Raw genomic sequence first — 21,395 nt, 5'->3', positions numbered from 1 at the left:
AAGTTCATATGTTTTGGAACTAATGCAGTAGGTACACTCCTATGTGAAAAGATCAGCCCCAAGCTGACTATCACTCTCAGCATCATTCACAATATGGAACCTCTGGGCCATGATGCTGTAGAACACGTTGCAGAGCCAAATAATTTCTCACATATCTATTGACTCTCAAAGTGAAAGTTTACTGCTAATCTCAGTAAATGAACAGGGCCAGGTCCTTTCTTGTCCAGATATTTACACACGTGGGTAAAAGGAGAGATGCACTGCAGATGGTGATCTGCATGTAGGAAGATACAATCCATCATCAGACAGCTTTTTAAATCTAATATATAGGAGTCTGCTAAACCAAAAAAAGACAAAATATAATATATTGGATTTACATGCCCATGCTACAGTATTATTTGACATGCTATCTGTTGGCAGACTGATGTACTTTATCACACTGTTAGACCAAAATGGATTTACATTTAGATGCCAAGTCAACCATCTATAAAAAAGTGTAATACTACATTGAGACACCATCCATCCCTTTAAGTATATATACTTAATTAATTATATAATTAAATTGTTCATTATATATAATGAACAATTTGTATGTAAGATTCTATTTAATCAAATATTACACTCATATGGTATAACTTTTATTACGGTCGCATATTTTACATGTATTTTGGTTTACCTATATATTTCAATAACGTGCACCTGACCAAACACATAAAATTAGAGAATAGAAAAAACATCATTCTGTAAGTTGTTCTAAATAAAATGGCTTAAAATCCCATTGCCTTGAGTACATTTAAGTAACTTATGTGACATTCAACTTTTGATATAGACCCTAAATACAGTAAACCTTACTTTATACGTTAATGTGTCACTACATATTTTAATATACTACAAACCTGCAAAACTCACAATTTGGAGCTATCAAAAAATACTAAACTAAAAATGTGAAAATTTGTCATTTTCAAATTGAAATTATGTTTTTACAAGGTGCATAAGCAAATTTCTAATGACAAAACTTACATTTAATTGATCGACTCAAACTGTGGTCTTTGCTGTAAGTGGTCTAAATACATGCCATGTTAAGGAACACACACACACATAAAAAAAAGATTGAATGAAGTTCATGTCCAGAAAGTGTATCCTCACTGCCAAATTGGTTGTGGCAAAAAATATACACTTTGACAGTTTCATGACAAATCTGAGCTATTGGGGTAGAAGGACCTTAGTCAGGGAGGTGACCCAGAACCCAAAAGTCATTGTCACAGAGCTCCAGTTTTGCTCTGTGAGAGAAAGGGGAGCCTTCCAGATGGACAAACATTAATAAACAAGTCTGTATCATAGAGTGGCTAGATGGAAGCAATTCCTCAGTAACAGGCACATGACATCCCACCTAGAATTTTCCAAAACACACCATCTTAGACCATAAGAAACAAAACAAAGACTGAACTCTTTGGCCTAAATGCCAAATTTCATGTATGGTGGGATCCAGGCACCATTTAACACCTTGCCAATACCATCCCTACGGTAAAGCATGGTGGTGGCAGCATCATGCTGTGAGGATGTATTTTGGCAGCAGGAATTGGGAGACTAGTCAGGGTAGAGGGGAAAATGAATGCAGCAATGTAAAGAGACATCTTTGATAATAACCTGCTCCTGCTCTGGACCTTGGACTGGGGCAAAGGTTCATCTTTCACCAGGATAATGACCCTAACCAGACAGCCATGATAACAAGCAGAGACCTTGGGACCACTCTGTGAATGTCCTTGAGTGGCTCCGCTAGAGACCATACTTGAACTCGACAGAACATCTCGAGAGATCTGAAAACGGCCATGCACCTATGAAGAAAGAAGAATGAGAGACACTGCCAAAAAAATAAGTGGGCCATGCTTGTAACACCATACTCAAAAAGACTTGAGGCTATGGTTACTGCCAAAGATGCTGCAACAAAGTCATAATTTACATGATATATGATGTGATATTTGCTTTTTTAATTTTAGAATAAAAAAAGCAAAATTTGAAGCAATTTCAACCTAATTCTTTTCACTGTTATTTTAGGGCATTATGTGCAGAATCTTAAGATTAAAAATGAATTAGATCAATTTAGGAATGAAGCCAAAACATGACAAAATGTGGAACAAGTGAAACTTTGTGAATACTTCTGCTTATACACAATAAGGTGTGTGAGTGTCGTGTTTTCTCAAATAGTTTTTTAAAGAGTTCATTTTGTTCTGAAGCAAGAAGTGGATGACAAAAACAAACGATGCGCCTCCAATACCAGTTCCTTCTGCAGCAGAGATAGAGAAAAGAAAGAGATAGAGAAAGCTTTTTTTGGACTTCTATTTGGCAGCTTCTGCTGTAGAAAAAGCAGAACGTGTCAATAGAAGAAACATTGGTGGAAAAAATAAGGCCTCCCATGTATCCAACATGACCTCCCTGTGACAGAAGACAAAACTGGCAAAGGCATACCAACACACAGGATGTCCATAGTGAGAGTTCCTATTCATCAACACAGTAATGTGACCACTGATTAGGTCAAGAATACAACAGAAAATAAATCGGCTGGAGAAAGGCATAAAGGGGACTATTACTTTGTGGCAATTTACAAAAGCAGACACAAGAGTTCAGTGGAAAGAGACAAAAAGTTAACAAGTTGAACATTTATAAGCTCAATAGTCTTCAACATTTACACTTTTGAAGACAGTGGAAACTGAAACCTAAAAGAGAAGTTTTTGAAGCCTTAATCTGACCAAGTAGCCTTTATTGCCTAAATTAAACTTTCATCTCAAACTGTGGTCTCTGGTATAAGCGGTAAAAATGATTTAGTTGGCATAAATCATTTCACCGCATTACCACTAACCCATTGAGGCTTTTAAAGCTTAAAATAGACGTCCCAACCCCCAAATGGTTGTGGTGGATGACTGCCCCTCACTGATCCCGGTTCTACCAACGGTTCCTTCCTTTTAAAAGGGAGTTTTTCCTTTCCCACCATCGGCTATTGGTGGGAAGTGTCTTAGGTAATTGTCTGAATGCGGGAGTTCATCTCTTTAACACTGTAGCTCCAGCTTGACCCCGAAACATTACTGGCCTTGTAGATTAGTTTATTGAGTCTGTTGGCATCCACGACCCTCAATCTGATGAGTTTTTCCAGGGTCTTCGTGATGCGGTCAGTGTCATTCAGTCAGTAAATCAGTGCCACAGCTCTGTAATCCTGGGGCCCACTGAGACGTGGCATCTTTGGTGCAGGAACAAAACATGATGTCTTCCACAGCACTGGGACCTTTACAGGCTCAGCCTCATCATGAAGTGTTTATGGAAGACTCCACAAAGCTGGGGGGCACAGGCCTTGAGGACTTACCCCACTGGGTCCTGCAGATTTACTGTGGAGTGGGTCTTCTTACAATACTTACAATACAAACTTACAATACACTGTAAGGTTCCTAGAGGTGATAGTCATTGTGATTTGGTGCAATACTACAAACTTGTATTTGAGGAACATGACAATGTATGAAAATAATAATAATAATAATAATAATAATAATAATAATAATAATAATAATGATGATGATGATGATAACAGCATGTCCAGGAATTGGTCCATCTGTTTGCCTGTGTAGGTCCTGTCTTAGCTGCCCACATGGATGTGTCTAGTTTTTTCTCCTGTTTCTAATGCCATTCAAAGAATCTGGATTCCTTTGTTTGGCCTGTTTTGTTGTCAGGACAGAAATTACAGCTCAGCAACTGTTAAAGACACTCTTTTGGTTTTCAGTATAACAGACTGCTTCCAGTGTCCTAGATTTGTGTCTGATTTTGATAAAACATACTAGTTCTCAAAGAATACAGAATTAGAATTTTGAATCAGGACAGTGAGCAAGAAGATTAGATCCACCGATGTCACTGTGCAAGCTGTTTGGTTACTGCTGTTATGCAACATGTAACAGCTACCAAAAATGTATGCATGTGCCAACATGCTCCAGCAATAATGGAGCACAACTTTATTAGGACGGACACTGTCCATCGATGGATGGTTCTTTTTTCAGAACTGTGTTATTTCTCCATATACGTATATTTTCATACATGCATGCACAAAGACACAAAAGCAGTACAGCTATATATTATATCTGCTCTGTAGAAGAATACGCTGTAGCACTTCAACTTAGGTGCAATCATAGATCTCACTTGTCAGAATCAGCAGTCTGAAGATATTTAAGAAATGGCACCATACAAATATTCACATTACATATATATATAAAGCCTGCATGACACAGGATGTGCAGTATACTGTTGTGTATGGCCAGTGCAGTGACAGTGCCAATACTGCTTATTAGCTTCCTTAAACACAGGGGGTTTTTGCTCTATAACACTTAACTCATGGTCCCTGCAAATGTGCACCAAAACAAAACCTTTTATACAGTCATAGTACGCTAGGTACCCTTGCTCAAGCTACAGTAGACAATACGAAAACACAATAAATCTTGGATTTACATTCGTTTTTTCAAGCTGCGCTGAACTAGCAGGGAAGAAAATGGCCCAAGGGCTAAGCAGTTTATGCATGGCTTGTTTATTGCTGGGTGTATTTACTAGATGCTCATGAGATGCTTCTAGGGCCACATGTTCGTAACATGTGTTATGGAATTGCAGCAGTATCTACCCTTTATTATTATTTTAGACATATTATTCACACATAGGTGATAGGAGTGTGGAGATAGGAGTGATAGGAATAATGGTGGTGTTATTTGGCAACCTTTATGTGTCATTGCAGTCATTAGGGGTAATGGCAAATATGAATGCCATGACTTTAAAAAAAATAAAGCTTAGTTCCCTATTTAATGTATAAGATATAAAGCAGTGCTGTGGAGAAATATCCTTAGTACGATAAACAGTGTGTCTATGTAATCTGGTATTTAAATGCTACTGCAAAAGGACTGTCAAGGTAGAAGGTTATTTATTCTAAAGGCTATCCAAGCTTAGCCCCTGCCTTAGGTAGTTTACACAAGAGTCTCTCAAAATGACAGCGATTAGATGTTTTACATTGTTTTACCCTCTTATTCCTCTGAGCACCATAGGTGCTACATTTCAACAGCAGAGCTTAGATTTTGACACCACTGCAGTATGCTCAATAGATAAGGAGACCTATAGAATGAGTACATGTCTCAGCATTGAGATACCAAAAATAAATAACAGATATCCATAAAAAGTTTTAAATACTTCTTTTCACATGCTTGAAAAATAAAACACAATAATAAACAAGTGGTACTTTGTGTTAAAACAGCAGAACTGTTGACATCTAATGACATATTTTAGATGTACTGCCTGTTCTGCATTATTCATTCAACACTCTGATTTTGGTTTTGAATTAAGTGATCTCAAAGAATTTTCAGGAGAGTCAGCATATGAGGGCATTCTGAATTATGTCAGTTCCTTTGTTTCATTCTAATTCAGAGGGAGGACTGCTACTGGGCATCTGCAATGCAAGACAATTAAAACAAAAGAGCTGAAAAGCTGGGTGATCTGAATCATGATTGTTGGCAGTGGTTTTCTTTTAATCAGTTTTCATCTGCTGGCAATCTCACTGAGACTTGAGGCAGAAATGGCAAAGGCCCGACCCTCATTTTCTGTAGATATCCTAAAGCTAAGATCTGGCTCCTGCCCAACACCCTGGAGAAATATACTACTCCTTGTTTTCAACAAATTTTCCAGGGAGGCAGTGTGAAAAATTCAGTCCATCCTAGGTTAGCGTGGATGAAGGATGAAGGTATTTAGTTTGTACTCAAACACAATCATATAATCTTTGTTTTTTTATGTGTTTGTTTGTTTGTTTGTTTGTTTGTTTCAAAAAGGCAAAAGATGCAGATTTTTTTAGCATACAAATTGGTGTCACTAACGATTGCATATCCAGTGTGAATGCTGAATCAGGATCCCCAGAAGTAGATGTTACTTAATTATTTCTCTATTTCAGCAATCTTGCATAAATTCATCTATGTGTAAGTGCTCATGTCTCAGTCCTTCCTTTTTCCTTCGGAAGGGCTAATCAAATCCACTCCAGACAGGATTTGTGTATTGGTGGTTGCCCAAGCTGATGCAATTTGCAAGTTGATTGGTGATCTGGTTGTGAGTCGTTGTGAGCTCATTGATGATGATGATGATGATGATGATGATCTTGCCTATAGATAAAGTCATATCTATGAATAACATAGTTTATAAATAAACCTCTCGAGTGACTTTAGCATAATTTAAGGTCGGTTGACACAATAAGGACACAATACATATTGAAGGGCTCTAATCATTTTGCATCACATGTCAGACTGATTTTTTAGAGGGGACACTAAGAGTACCACAGTCCTGCAGATGACTCTGAGATCCTTCATGACAAGCAGATACCTTGTGCCACGAGGCCATGATGACACTAGCCCATTCTGTGCATGCTCAGCTGATTTATGGTTTCAGCACTGCCTGGACTGAGTTGATTATGCAGCCAGCTCCCTGGGTCCTCAGCAACATCATAAAGGTTATTAGAGGTGCTCCCCTACTCCACATCTAGCCATACGGAGAGACCATGGACAGGATGAATTTTTATCTTCTGCATTGTGGAACTAATCCCTCAAAGGAATTTGAGATCACTTCTATACAGCTGGTCAGCAGAATTCAATACAGAACAAACAATTTCTCTTTCTTTTAGACAAGTTTTAAATCTAAAGTTGAGTTTGTGCTTTTCACTGCACAGTGCAGCACAGTGGTTCCCACCAAGAACCTAGAACCAACGCTTTCTAAAGGACTGTTTCCATCGTCCCTGGAGGGAAGAAAAATCAATATGGTACTGGCAGTCTTCGTTTGTGCTTATTGCAGTAGGTATGCAGTCAGTTTCTTCACCATGTATGTTTTTTGGGAACCGATGATATTTACTAGGAAGGTGGATCAGCTTAAATGAGATTGCTAAAGGTCTACCCAATGGCTTGTTTTTGTCTGAGCATTTTACTGAAAAATTTAGTGAAGCTAACATTTGTCAATATTTTCTACAAGGTGAATACGTAAAATGATCAGACAACCAAAAGAAAATCATGTATGTATCATGTTAATCCTGTATGATTACTGTATGTGTTCCCTTTATCTACGTAAAGGGAACACACAAGTTAGCGGGTTCAAGATTTTTTCTCAGTTCTTCACTGTAAGAAACTGATATTTTTCCTTTTTACCTTTTATCCCATTATTAAAATTGACTTAAAAGAGAAATATATGACTATGGAAAAAAGAATAAATCACTGCAGACAAATCCTTTTCAGTCTAGAATATCCCGTATTGCTAGATCAATACATTACCGATAACTGTGGTGGATAATCAATAGCTAGGCGGCCATCAGCGAGATTTATTTCGACAGCCGCTCTTCCAAAAATACAACAATAGTGTGAGATATTACAGCTGTCCTGCCTCTGGCTACCCTTTTTCAACTCATTATGGCTTCATTCCAAAGCATTTTATTAGTCTGCAGCAGCAGCAGCCTGGGCTGAATACAACCAATATCTCTAACGACCTTCTAATGTGCCATCATTTCACCAGCTGAAACAAACAAACCAGCCTTGTCGTCATTAACAATTCACCAGAACATTTCCTGTTGGGTAAGCTGTATATGGAAATGAGGCCTGCTCTACTTCATTTTCACTGTGAATTAAAGATAATTTCTTTATGCCTTAAAATAGATATTTGTGTGTGTAGTTCATCTGATATGTAATTCAGCTAGATACTATAAAGACAAATGGTGAAGGTTTATCCCTTTATTGCCCAAGCTGTTTATATATTTACAGAATTGATAAGCACTAGGTATAGTAGCGAGTTTAACAACTGGACCAGAGCTAAGTTCCCTGGTTGCCCGTTACTGCACCAGAAACAGTTAAGGTTGTTGGCTGTTAGCACCCTCGTTTTGGTCACAATGTATCAGAGGCCCTTTAACAAGGAAAGATAATTACTACCATCTGTTAAGACTGAGTGAGCTGCAGTGTGTCAGGTCTTAGCTGCCATGAGATAGTTTTTTCCCTTAATATCAAAGCATCCTTCCTAGAGTATACCACTGTTTATCTGTTTTATCTATAAGACTTCACTGACTTTTTTTTTTTTTAATGTAGGTCTTTTCATTGGTTTTAAATGTCACAACCTTCAGGACACCCATTAGGAGGGCTAAGCTGTCTTTCACTGTCTACAAGTTATTTCACCAGGTTTGTTTTCCCAGATTGTTATTCAGAGTGTGCTTGTATGCAGTTCTAATACATCGGCCAAATCGCATGCAACCCTTCTTGTCCACAGAAAGGTTTTCAGTGGTGGGCATTTTAACTTTAGCAGTCATTTTCCTGACACTGAAAATATGCTTAGATTACATTCATGTCATAACATGCTGTGTTAAATAAAATATTACTGTCCTACTTTGCTGAACAACTGCCACCCAAAAGCAGTCAACATTAGTATGTAGTTGACATTTAGCTTGTACTGCAATTTTGTAAACTGTCCTGAATTTTGCCCTCCAGCAAAACTATCTATTCATCCATCCATCCATCCATCCATCCCACTAAAGATGAAAACCACAAACTGAACACCTGAGGCAAAAACACAACATCAAGTAGCTTGATGATGGGATGAATACTATGATGGAAAGGATGGGAGATACTGGCAGCTGCATCAAATGACTCAACCCAGCTAGTGAGAGCACTTGCTGACTTAAGTAGCCTGTTTCATACTTAGCCGTTAGCACTCTAGTGTCTCTATACTAAATATGAAGCTACTACCAGAAGCTGACCAAAAACAGCTCATGAGACGAGAGATGAGTATCTGTCTTGTTATGTTTTATATCATGTCAGTCTTTGAGTCATCTGTCCAGCATGACAGACTTTGTCTTTGTCGCTAACGTTTCCGTAGAGAAACTTTGATCATAACACTTATCATCTGTGTTAACAAGAGTTGATTAACCAGCCATAGAGTGATAGTGATTATAATGGTCTCTGGCTTTCTGTCAGAGGTAGAAACAAAATGAGTGAGTAAAGAAGCGGAAAGCTTAGGATAGTGATGCATCATCCCAGGAGAAGAGCTTCTTATCATGGCCTGTGTTCCCTTGCACTCTCTTTTTCTTATAAAGATTAATGATCCAGATCCTTAATTTCTCCCTGCTAATCTGCAAATTTGCAGGCTGAAATGAATGCATTAGTTCTGTAGAAATTCAGATTAAAATAGGTAATTGAAGATTTTTTCTAAAAATATTCAATTGCATTTTTATCAGTTTATTTTCTTAACTAAGAATTTCAGTTTCAGTTTTGTTTTCTAATTTGAAAATAGGTCCACTTAAATCCACATAAGAATATTAATCTCCAGGCTTGTGTTTTGAGATTGAAGGGCACTGGGTTATCTCTAAATATCTTATTGTCTTAAGTACAATTCATAAATATTAGAATACACTTATTGTTTTCATTATTGGTTTTATCATTTTATAAACTATTTTAGTTTGTAGTATTGATATGGTATATCTATTTAATCATAACTGCACTGTTTTAGAGAAACTGTGTTGCATGCTCCTGGTAGGAATTCAGACACTTTATAGTATGCTTTATCCCCTTATTTTAAAGTATTGATACTAACATCAACATGTGCGGTATCAATAGTAATGCTGTCAATACGGGCCAGTGGCATTACAGTTTAAGCATCCATCTGTCTGCAGCACATGCTCTCCACAGCTGAGACAATTTCCACACATTAGAAAACTGCCCAATTTCTCTCTCAACCATGTTGCACCATAATATCTAGCACCACTTCATGTTAAAGAATGCCAGGTATAGCTAATACCAGCTGATCCATCTGGGTTACTTCTTTAATGATAAAATGTCAATACTCCTGCTCATTAAATGGCTTACACTAACTTTGTCTATGTTTAATCTTAAGATTAAATATTCAAGATTCATGCACAGTGTTGCACACGGTTGCGATCTGAAAACCACATTGAGCGTTTTTGGGCAAACTTTAAAACAAATCAGTCTGCATAGTTAACTAATGTCAGTAGCTAATGACAGAAAATTAGATACAGATTTAGCATAATCTGTCTAATAATTATCTTCATATTTAAACATTAAGCACACAAATCAGGAAACTTCATGCAGATATTCAATTAAATTGCAAGCTACAATAAAAAGAGCCTAAAGCTGAGTCCACACTGGAAGCAACATAATGACAACATAATTAAATTAAATGATATTCAACCACAGACAAAACAACTGAAGATAAGGGGAAGAAGGTGGGACCAGAGAAAAACTTTTCTCAACTAAAGTGCCTATCAATGAGAGTGTACTGTTGATTAACACATGACCTGGTAGTAAATATAATAGAAGGTTACCTAGGCAATAGGAGGGAATTGGAATACCCATGCTTTGTCTAACATTATGTGTATAGCAGATAGATTTCTGTGTCTTGCCTAGAGTGACAATAAAGGAAAAAAGAGTCAGATTGCATGTGCTTATCTGCGTGTGACTTCAGGCTATGCACCTGTGTATCACTGACAGTGCAGCAAGAAAGTCAATAGGTGAGTATCATTGTCGCACCTAATGGATGGATAGTTCCATTAACTCATACCTTCTTTTTATTATAGTGCCTCTCAGTTCACCAAGAAATGCCTCACATACTGTTGCATGTATTGATGTTTGCATTTTTGTCTCTTCAGGGTAAAAACTGCTGGTAGATTCCATATATTTATTCTTGGTAAACTTTACCTAGCTTGACCTCTTGCTGTTTGCGACTTTATGAAATTGATGTGCTTTTCGATACAAGTATAAAAGTTTGTTATATGAATAAAATTGTATTGAATGCATTTTGACTTCATGTTTCCCATAGACGTACACATAGAGAGCAGTTGCATAGTAGTATTCAGAGACCATGAACTTCTAGAGATGAAAAGCAAATAAAAGTTACCAATGCAAAGCTGACTGGTCACGGGGACAGCAGTCTGCAAAGAAGCCCAGTCTTCCTTCTCCCCAGCAACCTCCTCCAGCTCATCCGGGGGGTGGGGGGGGGGACACGACGACACCAAACGTATCCAAGCCAGCCAAAAGATATAATCTCTACAGAAAGTCCTGGGTCTGTCCTGGGGCCTCCTCTTGGAAGGAAATGCCCAGAATACCTCATGTAGCATCCAGGAGGCATCATAGTCAGATGCCCAAACCATCGACTCCTTTCAATATGGATTAACAACGGCTCTGCTCCAAGTCCTTCTGAAGGAAACTCATGTCTACCACTTGTATATGCAATCCCATTCTTTCGGTCACTACCCAGAGCTCTTGACTTAGTGAGGATAGGAACATAGAATGACCGGTAAACTGACAGCTTCGGTTTTATGCTTAACTCTCTCTTCACTACAACAGATCAGTACAGCTTCTGCATAACTGCAGACACCACCCCAATCTGTCTGTCAATCTTGCGTTCCACTCTTCCCTCACCTGCTTAGGAAACTAAGAGATACTTCAACTCTTCCACTTGGGGTAATAACTTGTCCCATAGCTGGAGTGGGCACTCCATTCCTTTCTGGCTGCAAATCATGGTCTCAGACTTGGAGGTTATTTTCATACCTGCTGCTTGACACCAGCAGAACCACATCATCTGCAAAAAAGATAGATGAAATCCTGAGGCTTCCAAAGTGGAGACCCTTTATATTTGCCTACACCTAGATATTCTATCTATAAAAACTATTAACAGAATCAGTGACAAAGGGCAGCCCTTCAAGTCCAACACCCACCAGAAATGAGCCAGACTTATTGCCAACAATACGAACCAACTTGCTATGGTTGTACCAGGAATTACTGGCACCTTCCACAGGAAGGAACCTGGTCAAATGCCTTCTTCATGTCCTCAAAACACATGTAATTGGTAGATGAGGTTGGCCCTGAGTCTTCAGGAACTCAGTACCAATCTCATCCACCTCAGGGGCCCTGTCACTGTGCTGTTGTTTAAGCACATCTGTGACTTCACCCCCAGTGATGGGCAAGTCATCACCTCCTCCCCAGTCTCTACTTCCATAATAGCAGGCGTGACTATGGGACTGTGTGTTTAACTCAGATCCCGAGTTAAGCTTGTAAATAAAGCAATTACCATTGGGAGTGAATCATTCATAAGGGTGATAAATGCCATTTATACCGATTGGAACCAGTCATCAGCTACAAATGCAAAAAAGCTAAATATTTTTATATGTGGTTTAATTCTATTCATGTAGAAAATTCCACTTAAAAACACTTTCTTATGGGACACTTGCAGAAAAACACCATACAAAATTTTGTACAGAATCAAACTTGTCAGTGTCTTCTACTTTGCTTCAGGGTGCTAGTTTTTGTCATGTGGAAATAGACATGTTGTAGAGTATAATGAATGGCCTGGGATGCAGTAATGCCACATGTCCATTTAGAGAAGCACAGACACTTAAGCAGTTTGGTGGAAAGGGATGAAACCCCTCTCTCTGACCATCTGCCAGAGGGCTTTCCTCCACCCTCTGCAGTCTGGACAAAAACAGGGCCAGACTGTGGTGACCTAATGTTGAAATTGAAACATAGCTGCCTTCCAACTGTGAAGTACAACACTCCCTGGTTATTGATGGTCAGAGCTGAAGCAACAGGAAGGCTGTTCATCTTAAATTCTGTCACTGCTGATATTTGCAAGTCTGACAACTTGCCCAAATTGCAAATGTCACACACAAACACACACACGCAAAAAGATACATTTATAAATACACATTTAACCCTGTACATAAATATACATAGACATTTCACATGTGTCACTTGGCAAATTGGCAAATACAACAGAGCATGTAGTGTCAAAGGTGGTGCTGTTCGAGTGATTATGATTAATAGAAAAACTGTCACTGTATAGCAGCTAAGGATGAGTGCTTGCATAAAAGATTATGCTCAACTCTACGAAGCTATGTCACACTGATGGTGGATTTGTGAGGTAGGACATGCATACAAGTGGCATGCTATATCCATTTAACATGCCAGGCCCTAATGCTACACAAACTTTTATGTGGGATTATACATTATAAAAATCATGGGTGGAGAACAAGTATAAATAACTAATTTGTCATGGGAAAAAGGCACATAAATCAACTTGTTGTGACACTGTGGCTTGTCTTAAATTATAAACCTCATGCTCATATCAAATGAGCTAGAGAGCTGCCTCCTGACCTGCAGCCATGTAAGCTGTAGTTAAGTGGACAAAGCCAGCATTACCTCTCAGCCAGGCTACAGGTTGGTCAGGCTGCCTAGCATTCAGACTGAGGAGAGTGGGATCCAACTGAGGCCCAAAGCTGTAATTACACACGGACAGATGGCCTTGCTCAATCCCTCCTTCATTCAGACCCACTACCTGCAGCGTACTGAGCTCTCAGCACCCTTAAAGCATTGTTTCACATAGATTAAAGTAAATGGTAAGGGGCTGTCACACAAGCCTCATCCTGTGCACAAAGGTATCCAAATTCACTAACAGAAGAAAGCCCTAAACCATAGGGTTTGAGCATTTCATTAAATCTCTTGTTGGTGGGTACAGACTCCTATTGGCCTATAAAATGAAAACCATCCCTTGAAGGTTACTGCATCCACTCAAGTAAGAGAAAGCAGCAGTAAGGGGAAAAAAAGCTATATAGTGTGTAGGGTAGCAGGCCAAGAGGCTTTCCGTGGTCTCCCATGAGGTAAAGATGGAGTGGGACAGATATTTGCTGTGCTAGCCATGTCCTTTGTTCTCTCTTTGAAATCATGCAGGTGATTTATGAGGAAGGAATGTTTAGCTGTTTTTTTCAGTGGCCCAGTGTAGACAGAGGCAGAAACATTCCTCAGTTTAGGATGTGCCAGGCAAAAAAAAACAACCCAAAAGATAAAAATGAGCCACAAAGAGGGAGAGAATTTATATAACTTTTAAATAAAGCCTGCAAAGTATTTAAGGAAACCACATAAATGATTCAGGGGCCTTGCGGTTTTGGAACAAACAGTAGACAGTAGATATTTACTGTTCAGAGACCCCACTAAGCTAGTTTCAATTTGTGGTATTTGTGAAACTGTTTTATAGAGATAGGACAGCTCCCAGCTTTAAAATGTAATGATTTGTCAAATCACAGTTATATATTTGCCATTGAGTGATCTGGTGACCAGATTCTAGATCCAGACACTTCTTTTTAATCAAAAGCTGCAAAATGAAATTGTGCGCAGTGAACTGTAAACTACATCCAGATGAATGTATCACAGAAGGAAATAAATTATTTTCCCCCCTCCTTTCCTGTCATGTGTGTTTGCTATAAAGCTGTCAACCAGCAGAAGCAATTACTGAATTGTTTGAGCTGACTACATGCTAACGGTTGACTGCCCAGAGTCATAGTTCACGTCAACATCTGATCTATCAAAGCTGTTATCCTGCATAATGTTACAGAGGTCACTGCAGCAATGCCGTGCTGTGTCTAATGTCCATTAGACCCTACATTGTGCCTCTATGGTGGTCACTTAATGTTCAACGAGTATAGTGTCCTCCTCAGTGCCTCAGTGGCAGACTCTCATTCCCCATTGCGGCTGTAGACTTGTTTTCCTCTGTTTAATGGCATAAGGAGGAGCAGGCTCCCTGTGCCCACTGAGACATGGAGTTGTAATTACACTCTGCCAGATTGGTTAGGGAGAAAGGGCATGGCCAGAGTGTACCCATAGGACACACACAAAAACACATATTTAGGTGCATTTCATATATATATAGTTCATGGGGACACAAGAGAGCAACAGTGCATCCACATGCAGGTCACACAATGTTACCTTTCTTACAACAGATACAAGCACCTCCCTGGACAAATGTTGCTGATGATTTATTAATGCGATGAGAGGAGTAAAGGAGAATCACCAGGCACCAGTAATGGAGAGAGGGAAACCATAGGGAGAAGTGGGGCAGAGATCTGGACATCTTGTCACACCGATACTTGATGAGCTAAGAGTGGATCCCACCGCTAAATGCTGCTTTCAAAAAAGAGACTACAAAATGAGTCTCTACATTTTAAATGTAATTAATGCAAATATAACTTGCACCGTATTCACCTTTTTGTCAGATAAAGAACAGAGGCTAGATGTACACATGAACTGTGATTTATAAAGAAGAATGTGTGGGAAGAATATGCAGACTTCATTGTCTTTTCACATGTTTTAAAGCGATTCAAGCCTCATATACTGACATGGAGATTAAAAAATAACCAAGATTGAATTTCTTTTTTCTGTTTAATATGTATGAAATTTTGTCACATCTTTTAGCTTCTGCCTGTGTTGTTTGCTCTGAACTTGCAGAATTGGTAATCTACTTATTTTTTTTCCACCTTTTGTGGTTGTTATTTAAACAGTAAGGTGATCAAATTTTTTTTAAATTGTTTTCTTCTCTTCTCTGGCAAGCATCTCAGTTTCACATTCAATGAAAGTACTCTTTACTCTTTATGTTTTTTAATTGCCATATTTGATAACTTGTTGCACATCCAACAATTTTGGATGCAAACGCTAATATAAGGGAGTGTCCGCATCCACCCAAGGCTGATAGGGAAAATTAGGCTTGTGATTGTGCAAACAGATTCGCACTGGCTGTGTAGGGTGCAGTTATTTGCTGGGCTGCGGGGGGGGGGGGGGGGAAGCAATGGGTTCAGGGTGTGGTGTCAGGGGAGACTGACCAACACAGCAGATTTTCATCATCTAATTATGCCTTCACTATTTGAGTAGGATGCCGAGACCTGATGGGAGAGCTGCATGGTGTGCTGAACTGAAGGAGGCAGCTGGAAAGCTGTGCGAACGTAAAAGTGCCAAACACTGTAAATAAACACTCCATTTAATTCATTTCAATTTTTTTTATACAGCACCAAATCACAACAACAGTCACTTCAAGGTGCTTTGTATTGTAAGGTAGACCCTACATAGGGCCTACAATATTACATACAGAGAAAACCCCAAGAATGATATGATGCCCTATGAGCAAGCACTTTGGCGATAATGGGAAGGAAAAACTCCCTTTTGACAGAAAGAAAACTCCAGCAGAACCAGGCTTGGGGAGGGGCGGCCACCGGTTCACCCCAACCGGTGATCGGAGGAAGACAGGACAAAAGACATGATGTGGAAGAGAGCCAGAGATTAATAACAAGTATGATTCAATGCAGAGAGGTCTATTAACACATAGTGAGTGAGAAAGGTGAATGAAGAAGAAATACTCAATGCATCATGGGAATCCCCCAGCAGCCTGCACCTACTGCAGCATAACTATGGGAGGATTAAGGGTCACATGATCCAGCCCTAACTATATGCTTTAGCAAAGAGGAAAGTTTTAAGCTTAATCTTAGAGATAGTAGAGATAGTGTCTGTCTTTAGAAACCAAATTGGAAGCAGTTTTCACAGAAGAGGTGACTGAAAACTGAAGGCTCTGCTCCCATTCTACTTTTAAATACTCTAGGAACAACAAGTAAGCCTGCAGTGCGAGAGGGAAGTGCTCTAATGGGATGATACGGTACTACCAGGTCATTAAGATAAGATGGGGCCTGATTATTTAAGACCTTGTATGTGAAGAGCAGGATTTTGAATTTAATTCTGGATTTAACAGGGAGCCAATGAAGGGAAGCCAATATAAGAGTCCCTGTCAGTACTTTTGCTGCAGCATTTTGTATTAACTGAAAGCTTTTCAGGGAGTTTTTGGGACATCCTGATAATAAAGAATTACAGTAGTCCAGCCTAGAAGTAGTAAATGCATGAACTAGTTTTTCAGCGTCACTCTGAGACAGGATGTTTAACATTTTAGAGATATTGCGCAAATAGAAGAAAACAGTCCTATGCATTTGTTTAATGTGCATTGAGGGATATATCCTGGTCAAAAATGACTCCAAGATTCTTTACAGTGTTACTGGAGGCCAAGGTAATGCCGCCCAGAGTAAGAATCTAGTTAGATACCATATTTCTAAGATTTTTAGGGCTAAGTACAATAACCTCAGTTTTATTTGAATTTAGAAGCAGAAAGTTAGAGGTCATCCATGTCTTTATATCTTTAAGACAGTTATGCAGTTTTACAAATTGGTGTGTGTTATCTGGCTTCATGGATAGTTAAAGTTTTGTGTCATGAAAATGTATACTATGTCTTCTGATGATAGTGCCTAAGCGAAGCATGTATAATGTAAACAGAAATGGTCCCAGCACAAAACCCTGTGGAACTCCATAAATAACCTTAGTGTATGAAGAGGATTCTCTGTTTACATGAACAAATTGGAGTATAGATAGAGTCTTTAGATAGATATCGAACTACTGCAGCGCAATACCTGTAATACCTACAGCATGCTCTAATCGCTCTAATAAAATATTATGGTCAACAGTATCAACCGCTGCACTGAGGTCTAGCAGGACATCCATAGAGATGAGTAGGACCTCTTTGAGCAGACTTGTAGGAATGGGGTCTAAAAGACACATTAATGGTTTGAAGGAAGTAATTACTGAAGTTAATTTAGAAAGATCTATTAGAGAAAAAGACTCCAAATAAATATCAGTGGTACTGAAAGTAGCTGTACATAATGTTACGTCTGTGAGATGATTTTGAGTAATTTTTTCTCTAATGGCTAAAATTCTATTTGTGGATAAATTCACATGGCTTGCAATGCTGTGAGCGGCTGGGTGTTTTACAAGTTGTGCCGAAAACCCAGTTGTGAAATGATGAACACTCGTGTCATTGGTTCAGTCAGTGGAAACGCTGGCGAAAATGCAGGTGGAGCTAGCCGCTATGCATCGGGAGCAGGCTGCGGTACTTCAACAACATTTACCAAGTTCTGGACAAAAGCACTAAAATGTGGCTAAAATGTGTCTTTCAGTCTTGAGAATTTCATGTAGCTATTTCTGGTCATTAAGAGGGGCAGATCTTGACCCATGTGCCTGAAGGCCTGCAATCGTTCATGGTATGAAGATAAAATATAGATGACTTTATTAAATATACTAATAGCTACTATTGTTTTCCCTGTACATACAAATTCCAAGCTCTTACAGGTTTCCCTGATTAAAGATCTAATATCTGAATATGATGGGCATCAAGTATTTCTCAGAATTCCTTATAGGTTTGCAACAAACAGTGAGCTCAGAACTAATGACAAAATACATCCAAATCTTATTTACCCTGGGGGCTACATAATGTTTGGAACATTAAGATCAAAATAGCTAAATTTATTCACAGACATGCCTTCAGTAACATATTGAGCTTAGTTTGCATTCATACAAACTAGAATGATAAATATTTAAATAAGCATTTCCCCTGGGAGGACTCATTTGCTCCCCTTTTCTGTTTAACTATACTTTATAGTACTGACTCATATTTTTATTTTGTGCTGTAGTGCAGTATTGCCTTTAATTTATGTTTTACAGATCATGGTGAAGTTGTATTTCTAGCAATATAAAGTCATTTTAGAAAGTTTGTATCATGAATTAACTCTTTTAGTATACAGTGTGCCAAAAGGTTAGAATCACTTCATTTTGGATCTTCTGTCTGATTTAAAAACAAAATCCATGCTGTGAGTGAACAATCCTTCCCTAAAGGGGAGCTGTATCAATTTCCCCCTGAAGAACAAACTGGGGAGGATTGCTTTGAAGGACACACACAAGTCCAGGTTGGATTCTTCATGCCTGCCAGGCTGTCACTCATATATAACAGCTGGCAGCATTACATTATCCCACAGATGAATCTGTTTCTGTGAACTGGAAAATATATCCTGCTCTTGCTGATCTTTACTGCTGTTTTACCCACCTGTCACCTGCTCAATTAGTCGTGCCTGGAATACATTTAGCCTGTATTTTCACCGATTTAATCCAACAAGAAAGTCATGATCTTGCCATAAATTATATCTACCACTTTCTCACAGAGCATCAGTTCGTGTTTTGCAGCAAGCTGCAGATCATCCAAAATTCCCTGGAGGGGCTGGCAGTATGTAAATGAGCGGTCAAAGTTGTGCATGTGTATTTTACATCTTGATAGCTCCACTGTAGGATGAGTGAGGTTACTGTTTCATATAAGTGAAAGCAGCAGTGTTTTCCTTCCCTGACACATTTTACCCCTCTAATTTTTCCTCCTTCCTCTTCTTCTTGTTTCTTTGGTTACATGGAGAGAAAATAATCTGGCATGACTGGAATAGTTTCAATGATGGAAGTCTTCTTTAAAAAAATTTAGACATAGTTTCAGGTGAGGTGGAGAATGGGATCATTTGCACTTTATTTTAGAAGATAATGATGAAATTTCCTGCAACATTTCAGACACACTTTTAAAACAAAAACTTTGTGACATCAAACTATTAGCTCCAGTATATTATACAACTATAAGATGCCTTTTAATTTAAAAGGCATCTTATAGTTGTTTTTAGGGAATATGATCAATTTTAGTTTGTAAAGACTACATTCTCAGCTTCTCACAGTTTTTAACTTACTAGCAATATTTAGCTAGCTAAAAATAGTATCCATAAAGAATGCTACAAGACATAAAAATCATAAATGCGTCATTATTAATGAGTAATGAACTCCCAGTGGGGAAGTATATGTTATTTTTCAAACACAAAGTGTCACCACGTCCATGTGAAAGAATTTTATTGATCTTCTAAATGTATAATAGAAAAGCTCTAGCTCTAAAAATAACCTCTGCATATTCCCATTTCCTGACATTCTTCACTCTTTATCTTTATTTCTCTATCCTTTGTATGTCCCTTGATACCTCTTACATATTTCTTTCTTTGGCCATTCCCGTATAACTGAACTACAGATTTCAAGAAAAGTGTGACACTGACAAATGGACTTACTTTGCGTAGCCCTCTTATGTTCTGGTTCCAGGCGATTAGATGCACTGTGTGGGCTTTTGACCAAGGGACCGGCTTAGTCAAGAATAATCAGAGGTAGTTTTTCAAAAGCATAATTGTGTGTCCTTTTGAATGACAGTTATACAGTATGGAGCTTCTTTTACGTCTTTCCCATGTCATATAAGACAGAAATACAGATAGCCCACAGATAAATGCATAAATATGGCATTATGGGTTTGCCAAGTGACATGCTTTAGTGAGATGATTTCCTCTAGATGTGCGATTCTTCTTGTGGGTGTCAAGTAAGTAGAGCATAACAGATCTGAAAACACTCATCTCACGCACCATGAAATACAAAGTAAAGTCTTCATGCTGTGTGGGAGGATTTGAAGGTGTTTTTAAAGAAAAATGATGAGAAGGGTGTATATCTTTAATCACGTGTCAGCTTTGTAACTCTGCCGTGTGCAAACGTCAACCTGAAGTCTGTATAGTAGGTAGGGAGAATGTGAAGAAGGCCTTGAAACTTTCAATTGGCAGCAAAGTGTAGCTCTCAACTTTGAAACCCATCACCATGAAAATCATACTTTTAGGTCTCCCATTTGTTTAAACTAGAACCCCTGCCTCATGGCTGTATGCCTTTGCATGGTTCCAATTAACATCCATTCCTGTCCAGATCCATTTTATGTATTAAACAGTTAAAGGGAATTCAGTAAAAAAGTACTAATGTAAAATGGAACTTCAGTATTACAAGTCTGACTGATATCAGTGCTGCCATAAATGTGCTTCATGACTCCTTGAAATGGGGACAGTACATGCTGATGTTATTGTCACTGGATGCTGACCTCTGATATTTTGGTATCGGCATCATAACTTCATGACTTCAATATTATTATAAAAAATTGTGTGAAATTGACCTTAATATGAATTGTTAAATGAATTTGGGAGTTGATCTTTAACCACCAAGTTCTAATGAGCTAATATCAGAACATTTGCCATTTGTGCCAAATTTGAAGAAGTTCCCTCAGTAAATATCACATTCATTAGAGCTGGACTTTTAAAACATAATGCTTCCAGCTGTGCCTGCACCTATGAGGAGGAGTTAAAAATATACCTCTCCTATAAGGCGCCATACCAAATCTTCAGAAAAGATCTGCTTTCACTGTAGTAGTTTAGTAGCAGTTGTTTCTCCCTCATTGGTGACTGTGTCTGAGTACACAGTTGAGGACTGTCCCTTTAAACAGCATGATAGCTCTGCAACTGTTAAATTTATGAATATACCTAGTTCTCTGCCAAAACACACATGACAAGCTGGACAAGGAAAAGACTGAATGTAGCCACTGCGTCAGTATTTAGCCCTCAAGTAACCAAGCTGTTTATAGAATAAAATGACCAAGACGGTTAGTTTATGGCCTCACTTACACAGAAATGGTTATTTTTAAATGGTCTATTTGTGTTTATCACTTTATTACTTTTTCTTTTATCCGTGAGAGATATGGTGACATATTCTGATGTAACGAATTATGATTTCTAAACTTTTTTATGCAAAAAGAATCTTTGGCATCTCTGTTCCACCAGACCTTTATGCCAC

The sequence above is a fragment of the Pelmatolapia mariae genome, linkage group LG1 (assembly GCF_036321145.2).
Source record: "Pelmatolapia mariae isolate MD_Pm_ZW linkage group LG1, Pm_UMD_F_2, whole genome shotgun sequence".
Taxonomy (NCBI): Eukaryota; Metazoa; Chordata; class Actinopteri; order Cichliformes; family Cichlidae; genus Pelmatolapia; species Pelmatolapia mariae.
Note: the sequence above shows the minus strand (reverse complement) of the source record.